Source organism: Fukomys damarensis, unplaced genomic scaffold (genome assembly GCF_012274545.1).
Source record: "Fukomys damarensis isolate Sample0158 unplaced genomic scaffold, DMR_v1.0_HiC HiC_scaffold_9, whole genome shotgun sequence".
Taxonomy (NCBI): Eukaryota; Metazoa; Chordata; class Mammalia; order Rodentia; family Bathyergidae; genus Fukomys; species Fukomys damarensis.
Window position 1 is genome coordinate 26,262,304 of NW_022900921.1, and position 10,875 is coordinate 26,273,178.

Genomic DNA, 10,875 nt, shown 5'->3' on the forward strand with positions numbered 1-10,875 from the left:
TCAGGAGATGTGGGTTCTAATCACCACAGTCCCTTATGAGCTCTGGACCTTGGACAGGTCTCCTCATCTGTGAAATGAGTTTTCACAGGTAATTCTGAGTGTGACAAATTTTTAAGAAGGCGCATCATACACTCATCCCTTCACATGGTCCCTTCACAGGGCCGCAGGGTACCGAGTCAGGACGCTTAGGTCTCTTACATGAAATGGTATAGTATTTGCACATGGCTGTGCACCTCCTCATGTACAGTTTAAACAGTCTCTAGATAAAAGTCTGCACATGACCAGTACAGTTGCAGCTTCGCCAGTGTTTCTGATCCCAGGTTGGTTGAACTGTGGATATGGAGGACCAAGTGTGCAAAGGATAGGGTATACACATTCCCTGCTGTACACTGCTCTGTGGTACCAACAGGCTACAATATGCTCATTCTGTTATTCTCAGGCCTTTGAATTGCTTCCAGACTTTTACTATTATGAACTGTTTTGGTATGAAGACCTTGGACACCCCTTGATTCTCTTGGACATATTTCTACATAGCATAGTCTTGCATCTACACTCACAGATACAGTCATGGGCTGCGTAACGATGCTTCTGATCATGCAGAGTATGACGGATGTGCCATGAGATTACACTGGGGCTGAACAGCACTTTCACTCTGATGGCCTGTGGCAATGGTTACTGACTAATGTTTCAGAACTATTTCAATATTTTAACAATTGGTCTGACTGTATTGGAATGTACATAGGAATGGAGTTGCGGGCCGATGGAAGTATGCTTCTGCTTGACAAGGCGAAGTGATTGGGCCCACTTACACTCATACCAGCAGGCTAGAAGATATATCATGGATCTGGATCCACTCCAACATGCAAGGTGCTTAGCTTTCTTTCTTTTGGTGTGTTTGTTTGTTTCTTTGTTTGTTTGAGACAGGTTCTCACTACGTAGTTAAGACTGACCTGGAATTCACTATGTAGCCCAGGCTGGTCTCTAACTAACAGTGATCCTCCTGCCTCAGCCTCCTGAGTGCTGGGATTACAGGCATGCACGACCACACCTGGCGGTGCTTTCTTGATGTTTGCCCACCAAAAGAGAGCAAAGTGGCTTGATTGTGCTTTTGATTTCAAGTTCTCTAAGTATTGGCAGGGCAACCATCTTTATCTAAATATATACATTGGCCATCTGTTGCATTTTGATTTTTTTTGAGGTGTTGAAGATGGAAATCAAGGCCTCACATACCCTAAAGCAAGTGCTTGGCCAATGAGTTATGTCCTCAGCTCTTTTTTTTTTCTTATTGATACAGAGTCACATGTATTTGCATATCATACTTATAATACAGAATCCTGTTGATATATGTCACAGTGGTGGTTGAGGTTATGATTTATTGACTTATGAGAGTGCCAAAGCATATACACAGTATAAATTGTATATGAAATCTTTAATTTTTTGGTACTGGGGCTCAAATCCAGTGTTTCGTGCATGCTATTCCACCATTCTACCACACTGCCACCCTGGAATTTTGAATTTTATCTTTTCTTGGGCTAATGGTATCCTGTAGAGTGCTGTCTGGAGAGGGCAGCAAGCCACAGCTCCAGTCAGCCATGGGATCATGAGGGTGGGCACCCAGGACCCTACAATATGCTGTGTTGCTACTATATTTTGGATGTAGGTGTTCAATAAATCACACGGGATACCCAGCACTTTGTTATAAAACAGGCTTTGTGTTCGATGAGTCTGCCTAATGTAGGCCCAATGCAAGTGCTCTCAGCACGTTTAGGACAACCTGGGCTAAGTGATGATGGTCAAAAGCATTGGTGTAGTAACTTACGATATTTGCAGTCTATGATTGGGACAGAACCCCACTGTAAATCTAGGAGTACTTGTATTTGTAAATGTGTACGTTTAATATTAATTTTTTGCTATGTTGTGCTTGAGTGTGTGGTTTGCCTTTTTCATTTTTCAAAGGAGCCTTTCTTGTACTGTGGCTTTTTTTAGTGCTTTCCTCATGCATCTCCGACACCAAAGATGTGCTCACCCTGCCTATCATGCTCCTTGTCACCCTCCCTTGCTCTCCACCCCGGCCATACTGACCTTCTGTCCTTGCTTTGACTTCTGCCATGCATGTTCCACACAGACCTAGGGCTTTTGCAGAAAGCAGCCTTCTGTCCTGATTGCCCTTCTAGCCCTTCCTCAGTCACTCCCTGCATCCTTCTGGTCCCAGCTCAAATATCGACTCAGGGAAGCAACCAGACCTCTTTCACCTGTCAGATCTTGTGCTATATGGTTTTGTGGCTCTTTTATGTCTATGTATTTCTCACTCTGCGTAGTCACTTTTATTTGTGCCACTATTTAACTAATATCTTCTTTCTACCTAACAATATACTGAAGTTTGCTTATGACAGGGCTTAGGCCGTGCTACTCTAATACATGGCCTCTTGGCATTTGAGAAAACAGCAGAAGCAGGAAAGCAGCTCTCGCTCTGCTCCTCCCCTCCTCCCTTGAAGCAGGCCATGAACCCTGGGAAGGGCACTCTCTGCCCTTCTCCCTCTCTTCTGCCCTGGAGCTTCTCATATGATAGCTTTCAGCCTAAATCCAGAAGGGAGAAATGTCACACTGGGACGCCAAGAAGAATCTGACAAATAGTCCTTGCTGAGATTCCCCCAGTTTATTACCATGAAATCCTACCCCCTTTCCATTAATTACGCTTTTACATGACTGTCCATAAAGATAGATTTCCTTGTATCTTTGAGTCTTCATTTTTGAAGGCTTCCACATTCATATAAAACTTATATGAACTAAATTTGTATTTTTCTCTTATAAATCTGTCTTTTATTTACAAGGATCTCAGCCATGAACCCTGTGATGGGTGAGGAAAATATGTTTTGTCTCCTCTACATGTATCGCTGCAGCATTGGCATCTACTTAATATCTAGCAAACAAGAAAACCTCACATAAACAGTCAGTGTTCATTCAGTACCACACAGCATGCAATATCCAAAGTGTCAAGTGAAGGAAGAAACACAGAAACAAGTGTGAGCTCTGGACCAAAGGAACAGCGATGCAATCAAGTTCAGCTCAGCAGTGAGTGTAGGCAGAGAAACAGCACAGCCGCCCCTACTGTTTGCCAGTAGCCACAGAACCCTGCCATTTTCTCCATCTTTCCATCTTGACTAGCACTTATCACACACTATGGCTGTCAGCGTTTGCAGTTTGAGGTAAGATAGCAAAACTAGCATGAATTACTTATTTCTTTCTTCATCATTTCACAAACAGAAAAATTGTTCTTGTAATATACCAGAGCAAACTCAGCATATGATTGTTTTTTTTCCTAAATCTAAAACTTTCATCTTTGAAAGGAAGGATTACAGCTTCTCTGTGGCATATTTCAACAGCCATCATCACTGCTCTTGTGATTTGGGCTCTTTCCTAAGTAAAATAAATTACTTAACACAAGCACTGCAATGCTGTGACAGTTGATCTGACAACCAGATGTTTACTATGTGACTAATACTGCAGACACAGTACAGCTACCCTGAACAAAGGGACAATTCATATTCTGAGTAGGACAGAGCAGGACAGTCCCAGATCTCATTGCTCTGAAAAGTATGCAATTTAAAACGTATGAATTGCTTATTTCTGAATTTTTCTATTTAATACTTCTGGGTGAGGGTTGACCGTAGCTAATGGAAACTGTGGACAAGCTGTTCGACTTGAGCCCTTTGCAGGCTCACAGAGCTGCTGGGTTGGGTGAGGGAGAGTCCTGCTCTGATGCAGACTTGAGCTACCCTCTGCCCTGAACACCACCCCCATTCTGAACTTGTCAGAAGGAGAAGTTAAAGCTAACTCCAAACTCTCTTGCTCTTATTCAGAAGCAACAGGTAAAAATTCCTCATCTTAACCAGACCAGAAGCAAATATTTTGTTCAAAACAACCAATCTGGCCAAAAAAACAAAACAAAAAAACCCTATATGTGCCAAAAAGAAATATTCATTTTCAATCAGTTGATATCCTATTCATGCACCCTGTACCAATTGAGCTATTAGAATTCTCACACTACCCAGGAACCAGACACATGCATAAAGCAACCAGATAAAATGCCAGACCATCATAGGCAGAGGAAGTGTGTGGTTGTGACAGCCACTCAGATCTCCTTCTCTGACACATGCTTTATGGCAGTGACTTCTCTTTTATAAGACATCAGCTTCCTGTACTCACTTTCAAAGACTCATAGAATTTCTGCCATCTCTACTTTCCTCTTCCTGTGTTCTCTTCCTCTTTTACTGTATTTCTTCCTCTTTAGATCTGGGCACCTGCACATGACACAGAAATGAAGGGTACATGGAAAACATCAAAAATAGAAAAGCTGAAAACCATTTGAGATTATAAGCATGAGCCACTATCATAGGCTGTGTTTGTGTCCCCTACAAGGTTTATAAATTGAAGTCCTGACTCCCACAATGATGGTTTTTAGAAGTAGGGCCTTGGGGAAAGGATCAGGTTTAGAGGAGATCATAGTGTGGGGCCCTCATGAGAAGGTTATTGTCCTGTGCTGCAGGCCTGTAATCCCAGCACTCTGGGAGGTGGCGGCAGGAGGACTTAGGGACTTGGCAAGACCCTATCTTAAAGTAATAATAATAAAAAACCTAAAATGGCCCAGGAATGTAGCTCAGTGCAGAGGCCCTCCTAGCACCCAGTACTATAGTGAGAGAAGAAGAGAAGAAGAAAGAGGAGAAGGAAGAGGAGGAGGAGGACTAGGAGGAGGAAAGAGGAGATAGAGAGAGACAGAGACACAGAGACAGAGAGAGACTTCTATATACAAGCACTGAGGAAAGATCAGGAGTGTGCAGAGAAGATGGTTTCCTGTAAGCTAGAAAGAGAGGCCCTCCTCAGACAGACACCAAGTCTGCTGGCACCTTGACTGACCTTGGGCTTCCTGACCTCTAGAGCTGTGAGAAATACACATCTGTTGTTTGAGCTGCTTCATCTATAATATTTTTGTATAGCATCCTCTGATTTGGGAATTAGTGGAGGTCCTGGAGCCCATTCCCCATGAGCACTGAGGGATGACTTCATGTACCAGGTGAATGCTGGTCATCTTGGAGCACGTAAGCATCCAGTTTGTTGTCAGTGACACTTGGCAAATGGCCAGAGCGCTCACCTTCTCATTCAAAATAGGTAGGGCTCTGGAGGATGTGTGCAAATGGGACCTGCGCTCTTTCCCTTCTTTGAGAGCTGACACCTCCTTGGGTGCTGTGACTCTTCCTGTCACAAAGGCCTCACTTTCCTTGGTAGAACAGAGTTTCTGGGCAGACAGAGTGAGTGAATCCCCGTGGAAACCCCATCCCTGCTGACCCCACAGGAAAGCACTATTACCCACAGTGTGGAAGGCGGATTAATGTAGGGTAATGATAATGAAAGTCATTATCAGTGTAATTGTAGGTCCTTGGGGTTTAAATGCACATTTTTTCCTGCTTACTCTTCCATAATTTGCACATTTTTTACCCTTTGAATAGCGCCTTCAATAGAGATACTGATTGCTATGACATGAAAGATCCCTCTTGTCCTTTCTCACATCCAATACATGTGCACTGTGGGGATGGTCACCACTCCCACACTGAAAAGTTCAAGATGGTTATTTACCTCATATTCTCATGAGAGTCGAGTGGTGCCTTCTCATTCAACACCTGATCAATTATGTGGCAATCAAACAAAATTGTCTTTATATGACTTGATTCCTAGCTCCAGTCTCATCTGGTCCTATTCAGTACCAAAAATGCCTGATGAAAAGTATGAGGCTTTACCTAATCAGAAACATTGAGTGACGTCTAAAATGTCAGCTCTTCATACGCTTTAGGAAAACCTCTAGATAATGGAATGATGTTAGACAGGGATACTTAATCCATAATAATCTTTAACATATAGAAACTTTATTCATTGTGACAGAGATATTTGACATTCTCAACTCTTGCTCTTTCCTCAAATATAAAATCTTCCAGGTGTGTATCAATATATTTTTTAAAAATTTAACTTACGCCAACTTAGCATGTGCTATAACAGATATTCTAAGCAACTTAACCTTGACATTTCCTTGTGTATGTGCTTATTTACAAAATGTATATACTATGGCCACATTTTCCAGGAGACTGATGAATCTGGTCAAAAGTGGATAGTTAGAGGGGTTTCAGAGGAAGAATAATGTGTAACATGTTTTGAAGAGCTTGGGTTTAGGGGTTGGTGCAGGAATTCAAATCTCATTAGCTTTATGCTATTGTGTGAGCTACCTTAGCTTTTTAAGTCCACTGCATTCCCTTAAAAGGATTCTCTCTCAACTCCAAAAATAAGCTCTATCGTATCTTTTTATAAGGGCATTAATTCCTTTCATGATCTCTACTCTCATGACCTAAATGAATTTTTGGCTCAAGTTTATTCCATAATATGCCCAGTGGTTTCCAGAGCTCACCCTCTACTTCTTTCTCAATTTTTGCATAGTTACAATTTACACCTTCAGTAACAGTTTGGGTCCCTACATTGCTATGTTCTATGATCCACAGGCTGAAGGTTATTATCACAGGAAACTTAAAGTGTAAAACGTTAGAATTGTGTCGACTGATGAAAACAGCAAACTGTATTCTTTTTTTTTAAATTTTATTGAGTTTATTGGTACATTTTAGGGATACAGTACAGTTACATTCATTGTTGGGATCATGTACCTTTACATGGCAAGTCTTGATTCTCATTTTTTCCCCTTACCTCTGCCCTCCCTTCACCCCCTCCTCCCCTCCCCATCTACAAACACTTTATTTTCATCTTTTCATTCTCTCACATTTTTTTCTTTTCCCTTTTTGTTCTTCCCCTACGTATCACACCTTCCCTACACCTTTAGCTCCTTTCTTCAAATTTCTAAATGTCAGTAATCTTATTAGAATCTTATGCATTGTTGCAGAATATTCACACCAGGGAAACTATTTGGTATTTACACATGTGTGACTTATTTATTTCACTTAGGAGTATATCTTCAATATGTATCCATTTTCCTATGAATGAATCTATTCTCTCGCTCTTTATGGCTGAGTAATATTCCATTTTATAGAAAAACCACAACTTCTTTATCCAGTTTCCAACGGATGGGCAAATAGGTTGTTTCCAAGATTTAGCTATTACAAACTGTGCCGCTATAAACATGGGTGCACATACTTCTCTGTGATATGATTCTTTTAGTTCTCTTGGAAAGATACCCAACAGAGGGATGGCTGGGTCAAATGGAACCTCCAGTCCAAGCTCTTTGAGGTATCTCCATATTGATTTCCATAGTGGTTGCACTAGTCTGCACTCCCACCAACAATGGAGGAGGGTTCCTTTCTCCCCACAACCCCGCCAACATTTGTTATTGTGTGATTTCTTGATAGCAGCCATTCTTTGTGGGGTGAGGTGGAATCTCAGTGTTGTTTTCATCTGCATCTCTCGAATGACCAGTGATGTGGAACATTTTTTCATATATTTTCTTGCTGCTTTCACTTCTTTGTATGAGAAATGTCTGTTCATTTCGGATGCCCATTTTTGAATTGGGTCTTTATATTTGGGGGGCTGATTGTTTTGAGTTCTTTATATATCCTTGATAATAGTCCTTTGTCTGAGGTACAGGTGGTAAAAATTTTTTCCCACATTGTAGATTGTCTCTTAGTTCTGCTAATGGTTTCTTTTGAAGTACAGAAGCTTTTTAGTAAGATGAGATCCTAGTTGTTGATTCTTTCTGCTAGTTCCCTTGCTACTGAGCATTTGTTCATAAAGTCTTTTCCTATACCAATGTCTTCCAGAGTTCTGCCTAACTTACCTTCCGGCAAGTTTAATAGCAAACTGTATTCTTAAAGAGATTGAAGAAACAGTGCCACCACCGATCACTTCAAAGATGTAGGAGTAGTGTTTCCCACTGCATCTCCATATAACTCAGCTATTTGGCCTACATTGAAGATAGAAGACGGATCTTCTATACAGAGAATGACAGATATTTATTGTAAAATTAATCAGAAGGGGACTTCAATTGCAGCTGCGGTGGTTGTGTTGCTGAAGGAAATCATCACTTTGCTGGATATCTGGTAGAAGCTATTATTTGGCATTTCTGTTCCTTCATGTGCTGGCAAAGACCATCAGAGGCAACTTACTTTCAGGTGGCAAAGACAGCAACTCAACTTCATCTGGAAACTATCCAGGGCATACCTACTTCCGGGATATACCCATTCCCTAATTCTAAATTACAACAGAACCATCAAATATCTTGTTTGCTTTTTCTTTATATGTGACATTATGCTAGTCCACTGATGACGTTATCCTGATAAGATCTCAAGAGCAAGAAATCACAGCTGTTTTAGGTATATTACTAAGACACCTACATGCAACAGGATATAGCATAGATACCAAAACTTCAGGATCTTGTGACTTTGGTGACATTTTTAGAGGTTTGGTGATCTAGGACCTGTTATAATATTTCTTCACAGGTAAAAATCAACTTGCTACATCTGGTCCCACCCATCATCTAAACTGATAAGAACAGATACTACATTTGATCTTAGCCAAAAGGCCAAGAAGCAATTCCCACTGAACATTTAAAAAGAAACACAATGCCTAATGGGACTTTGGATTTTGGAGGCAATATATACTTATTTTGGGTCCATTCACTGAGTGATATGAAAAGCTTCCAGCTTTGAATGGGCCCAGAGCAAAAAAGGTTTTGCAGCAGAGACGGCCTTCTGTGTTAGCTGCTCTGTCACCTGACCATACAACCCACTATTCCCTATGGTCCTTAAGTGTCAAGATACAGAGATGCTGTTTGGAGCCTTTGGAAAGCACCTACAGCTAAATAATGGCACAGATCTTTAGTATTTTTGAGCAAGGACGTACTGTCCTCTGTGAATGACTCTCACTGCTTTTGAGAACTTTCGGCTTGTTACTGGGCCATTGTAGAGAGTAAACTCATGATTATATTGGCACATGACCTGAGCTGCCTATCATAAATCGGATGTTTCACTCATGAAGCCATAAAGCTGGGGGCACACAATATTATGTCAGCATCAAATGGAAATGGTCTATAAGACATCAAATTTAATCAAGACATAAGATACAAAGAAGATACACAAGAAAGTGCTTCAGATTTTTATGGCCCTATCTTTGTTTACTACTTTCTCTCTCTCAACCTGCTTTTTTTTTCCTCACAGTGAGCTCACTATGTCCAGTTGACTGAGAAAGAGAAAACAAAACAAAACAAGCAGATGTGTGGCTTACATATGGTGCTATGGTTAGAATGAATGTCCCACGACCTGTAGCTAAAACTGTGGTTGGATGGCCAAAGGTTTGAAATGAACATGGTGAGAAAACTGCGGACAAAAAAATCTGGAGAAGAGGCATGAAGATGGAATCCTAATCAGCAGTGTGTAAAGGTGGATGCTATGTGAATGCTTTCTAAGGGGTGTCCCGGGGGATGAAATTCCGTCTTGTGGACATTAATCAGCCCCTCCTGCCCAATGGTATCATGAAAAGAGTGGTCATGGTCACCGGACTGGAGTTTATGAGCGGACTTATTATTATGGGCATTCGTTCACCAAGGCTGACATCATCACAGTCACTGCTGCGTGACAAATATGTTAACCAACATTCACCTCTTGATGTGACATCATGCCTTCGGTGACCATTCCATCACCTTGTTGAAGACTGACTACATCAAGTTGCTTCCAACACAGAAGGGATGATTCTTTGATATTATTGGAACAATCGTGTTATTTTTGCATGGATTTTCCTTTCTACACTGTAAAACATCTTGTGTCTCAGTAATATTTGATTTTTTTCTCCTACGAGTGTTGCACATTTCTTGCTGTTTATTTCTATGTGCATCATCTTAATTGTCATTTTAAATGCTATTTAACCTACTATGGCCTCTGATTATTATTTCTCTTTATGAAGGCTATTGATTTTTTAAATGAGTACATTTTAATGTGTTAGTCTTGTATTAGTTGTTCATGTCATTTGAAGCCACTGAGCGGTCTTAGCAGATATTTAGTCCCTCTTTCCAGGCAGGAGTTAAGTTGCTTGTTCACAGCCACACAGATAAAATTGTTGTTGTTTTCATGTCATCATCATCATATCGTCCTCACTTCACAAACACAGTCAACACATTGCTGCTTATGGACATTCTCCATCATGCGTTGCACATCCGACCTCCTATGACACGGACCATGAGGTTGAGAGAGTAAGGAATATGTGTCCAAGTTCACTCTGCTGGTAACTGGTAAACAGAAGACCTAAGACTCAAACTGGGTTCCTCTCTGGCTAAGCGTCATGCTTTCTCCTTGACATCACATAAAGGTTCCTGGGGGTGCCAGCAATAGTATCTGCTGTGTATTGGGGGGCCGTAAGTAAGATCCCTTGCTAGCAGGCTGAGGAGCATTATTCTATTTAACCCTCAAAATGACCTATTGAATGGGTCCTTTGTAACCCTCATTTCTCTTCCAACACTGAAAAAACCCCCTTGCTGTCCTACGACTGGATCCTTCTCACTCTTCAGGTGTTAATAACAATCTCCAAGAGAATTTTCCAATACATTCTGTCTGAAGTAGGAATACCATGCTAGCTTCTATCTGACCCCATTTACGTCCTCCATGGAACTTGCCATGAGCATTTATGACTTGGTTTGTGCTTTTGAAAACCATTGCCTGTAAATCATATCGACTATAAATTCCTAAAAGGCAGGGACCACACTTCGTCTTTACACGGTATCCTAGTGTCTGTCATCGTGCCTGACATGTGATAGAAATGTGACAAATGCAGAGGAAGATGACGTGCAGAGGGGCTGAGCAGCTTACTGAAAGCCACAAAACTGGTAAGAGGTAGGTAGAT

At 41.2% G+C, this 10,875-nt stretch overlaps 1 pseudogene; it reads right to left on the bottom strand.

Annotated features, from left to right (window-relative positions):
- Positions 1-8,440: 8,440 nt before the first annotated feature.
- Positions 8,441-8,578, bottom strand: LOC117285400 (annotated as a pseudogene).
- Positions 8,579-10,875: the final 2,297 nt, after the last annotated feature.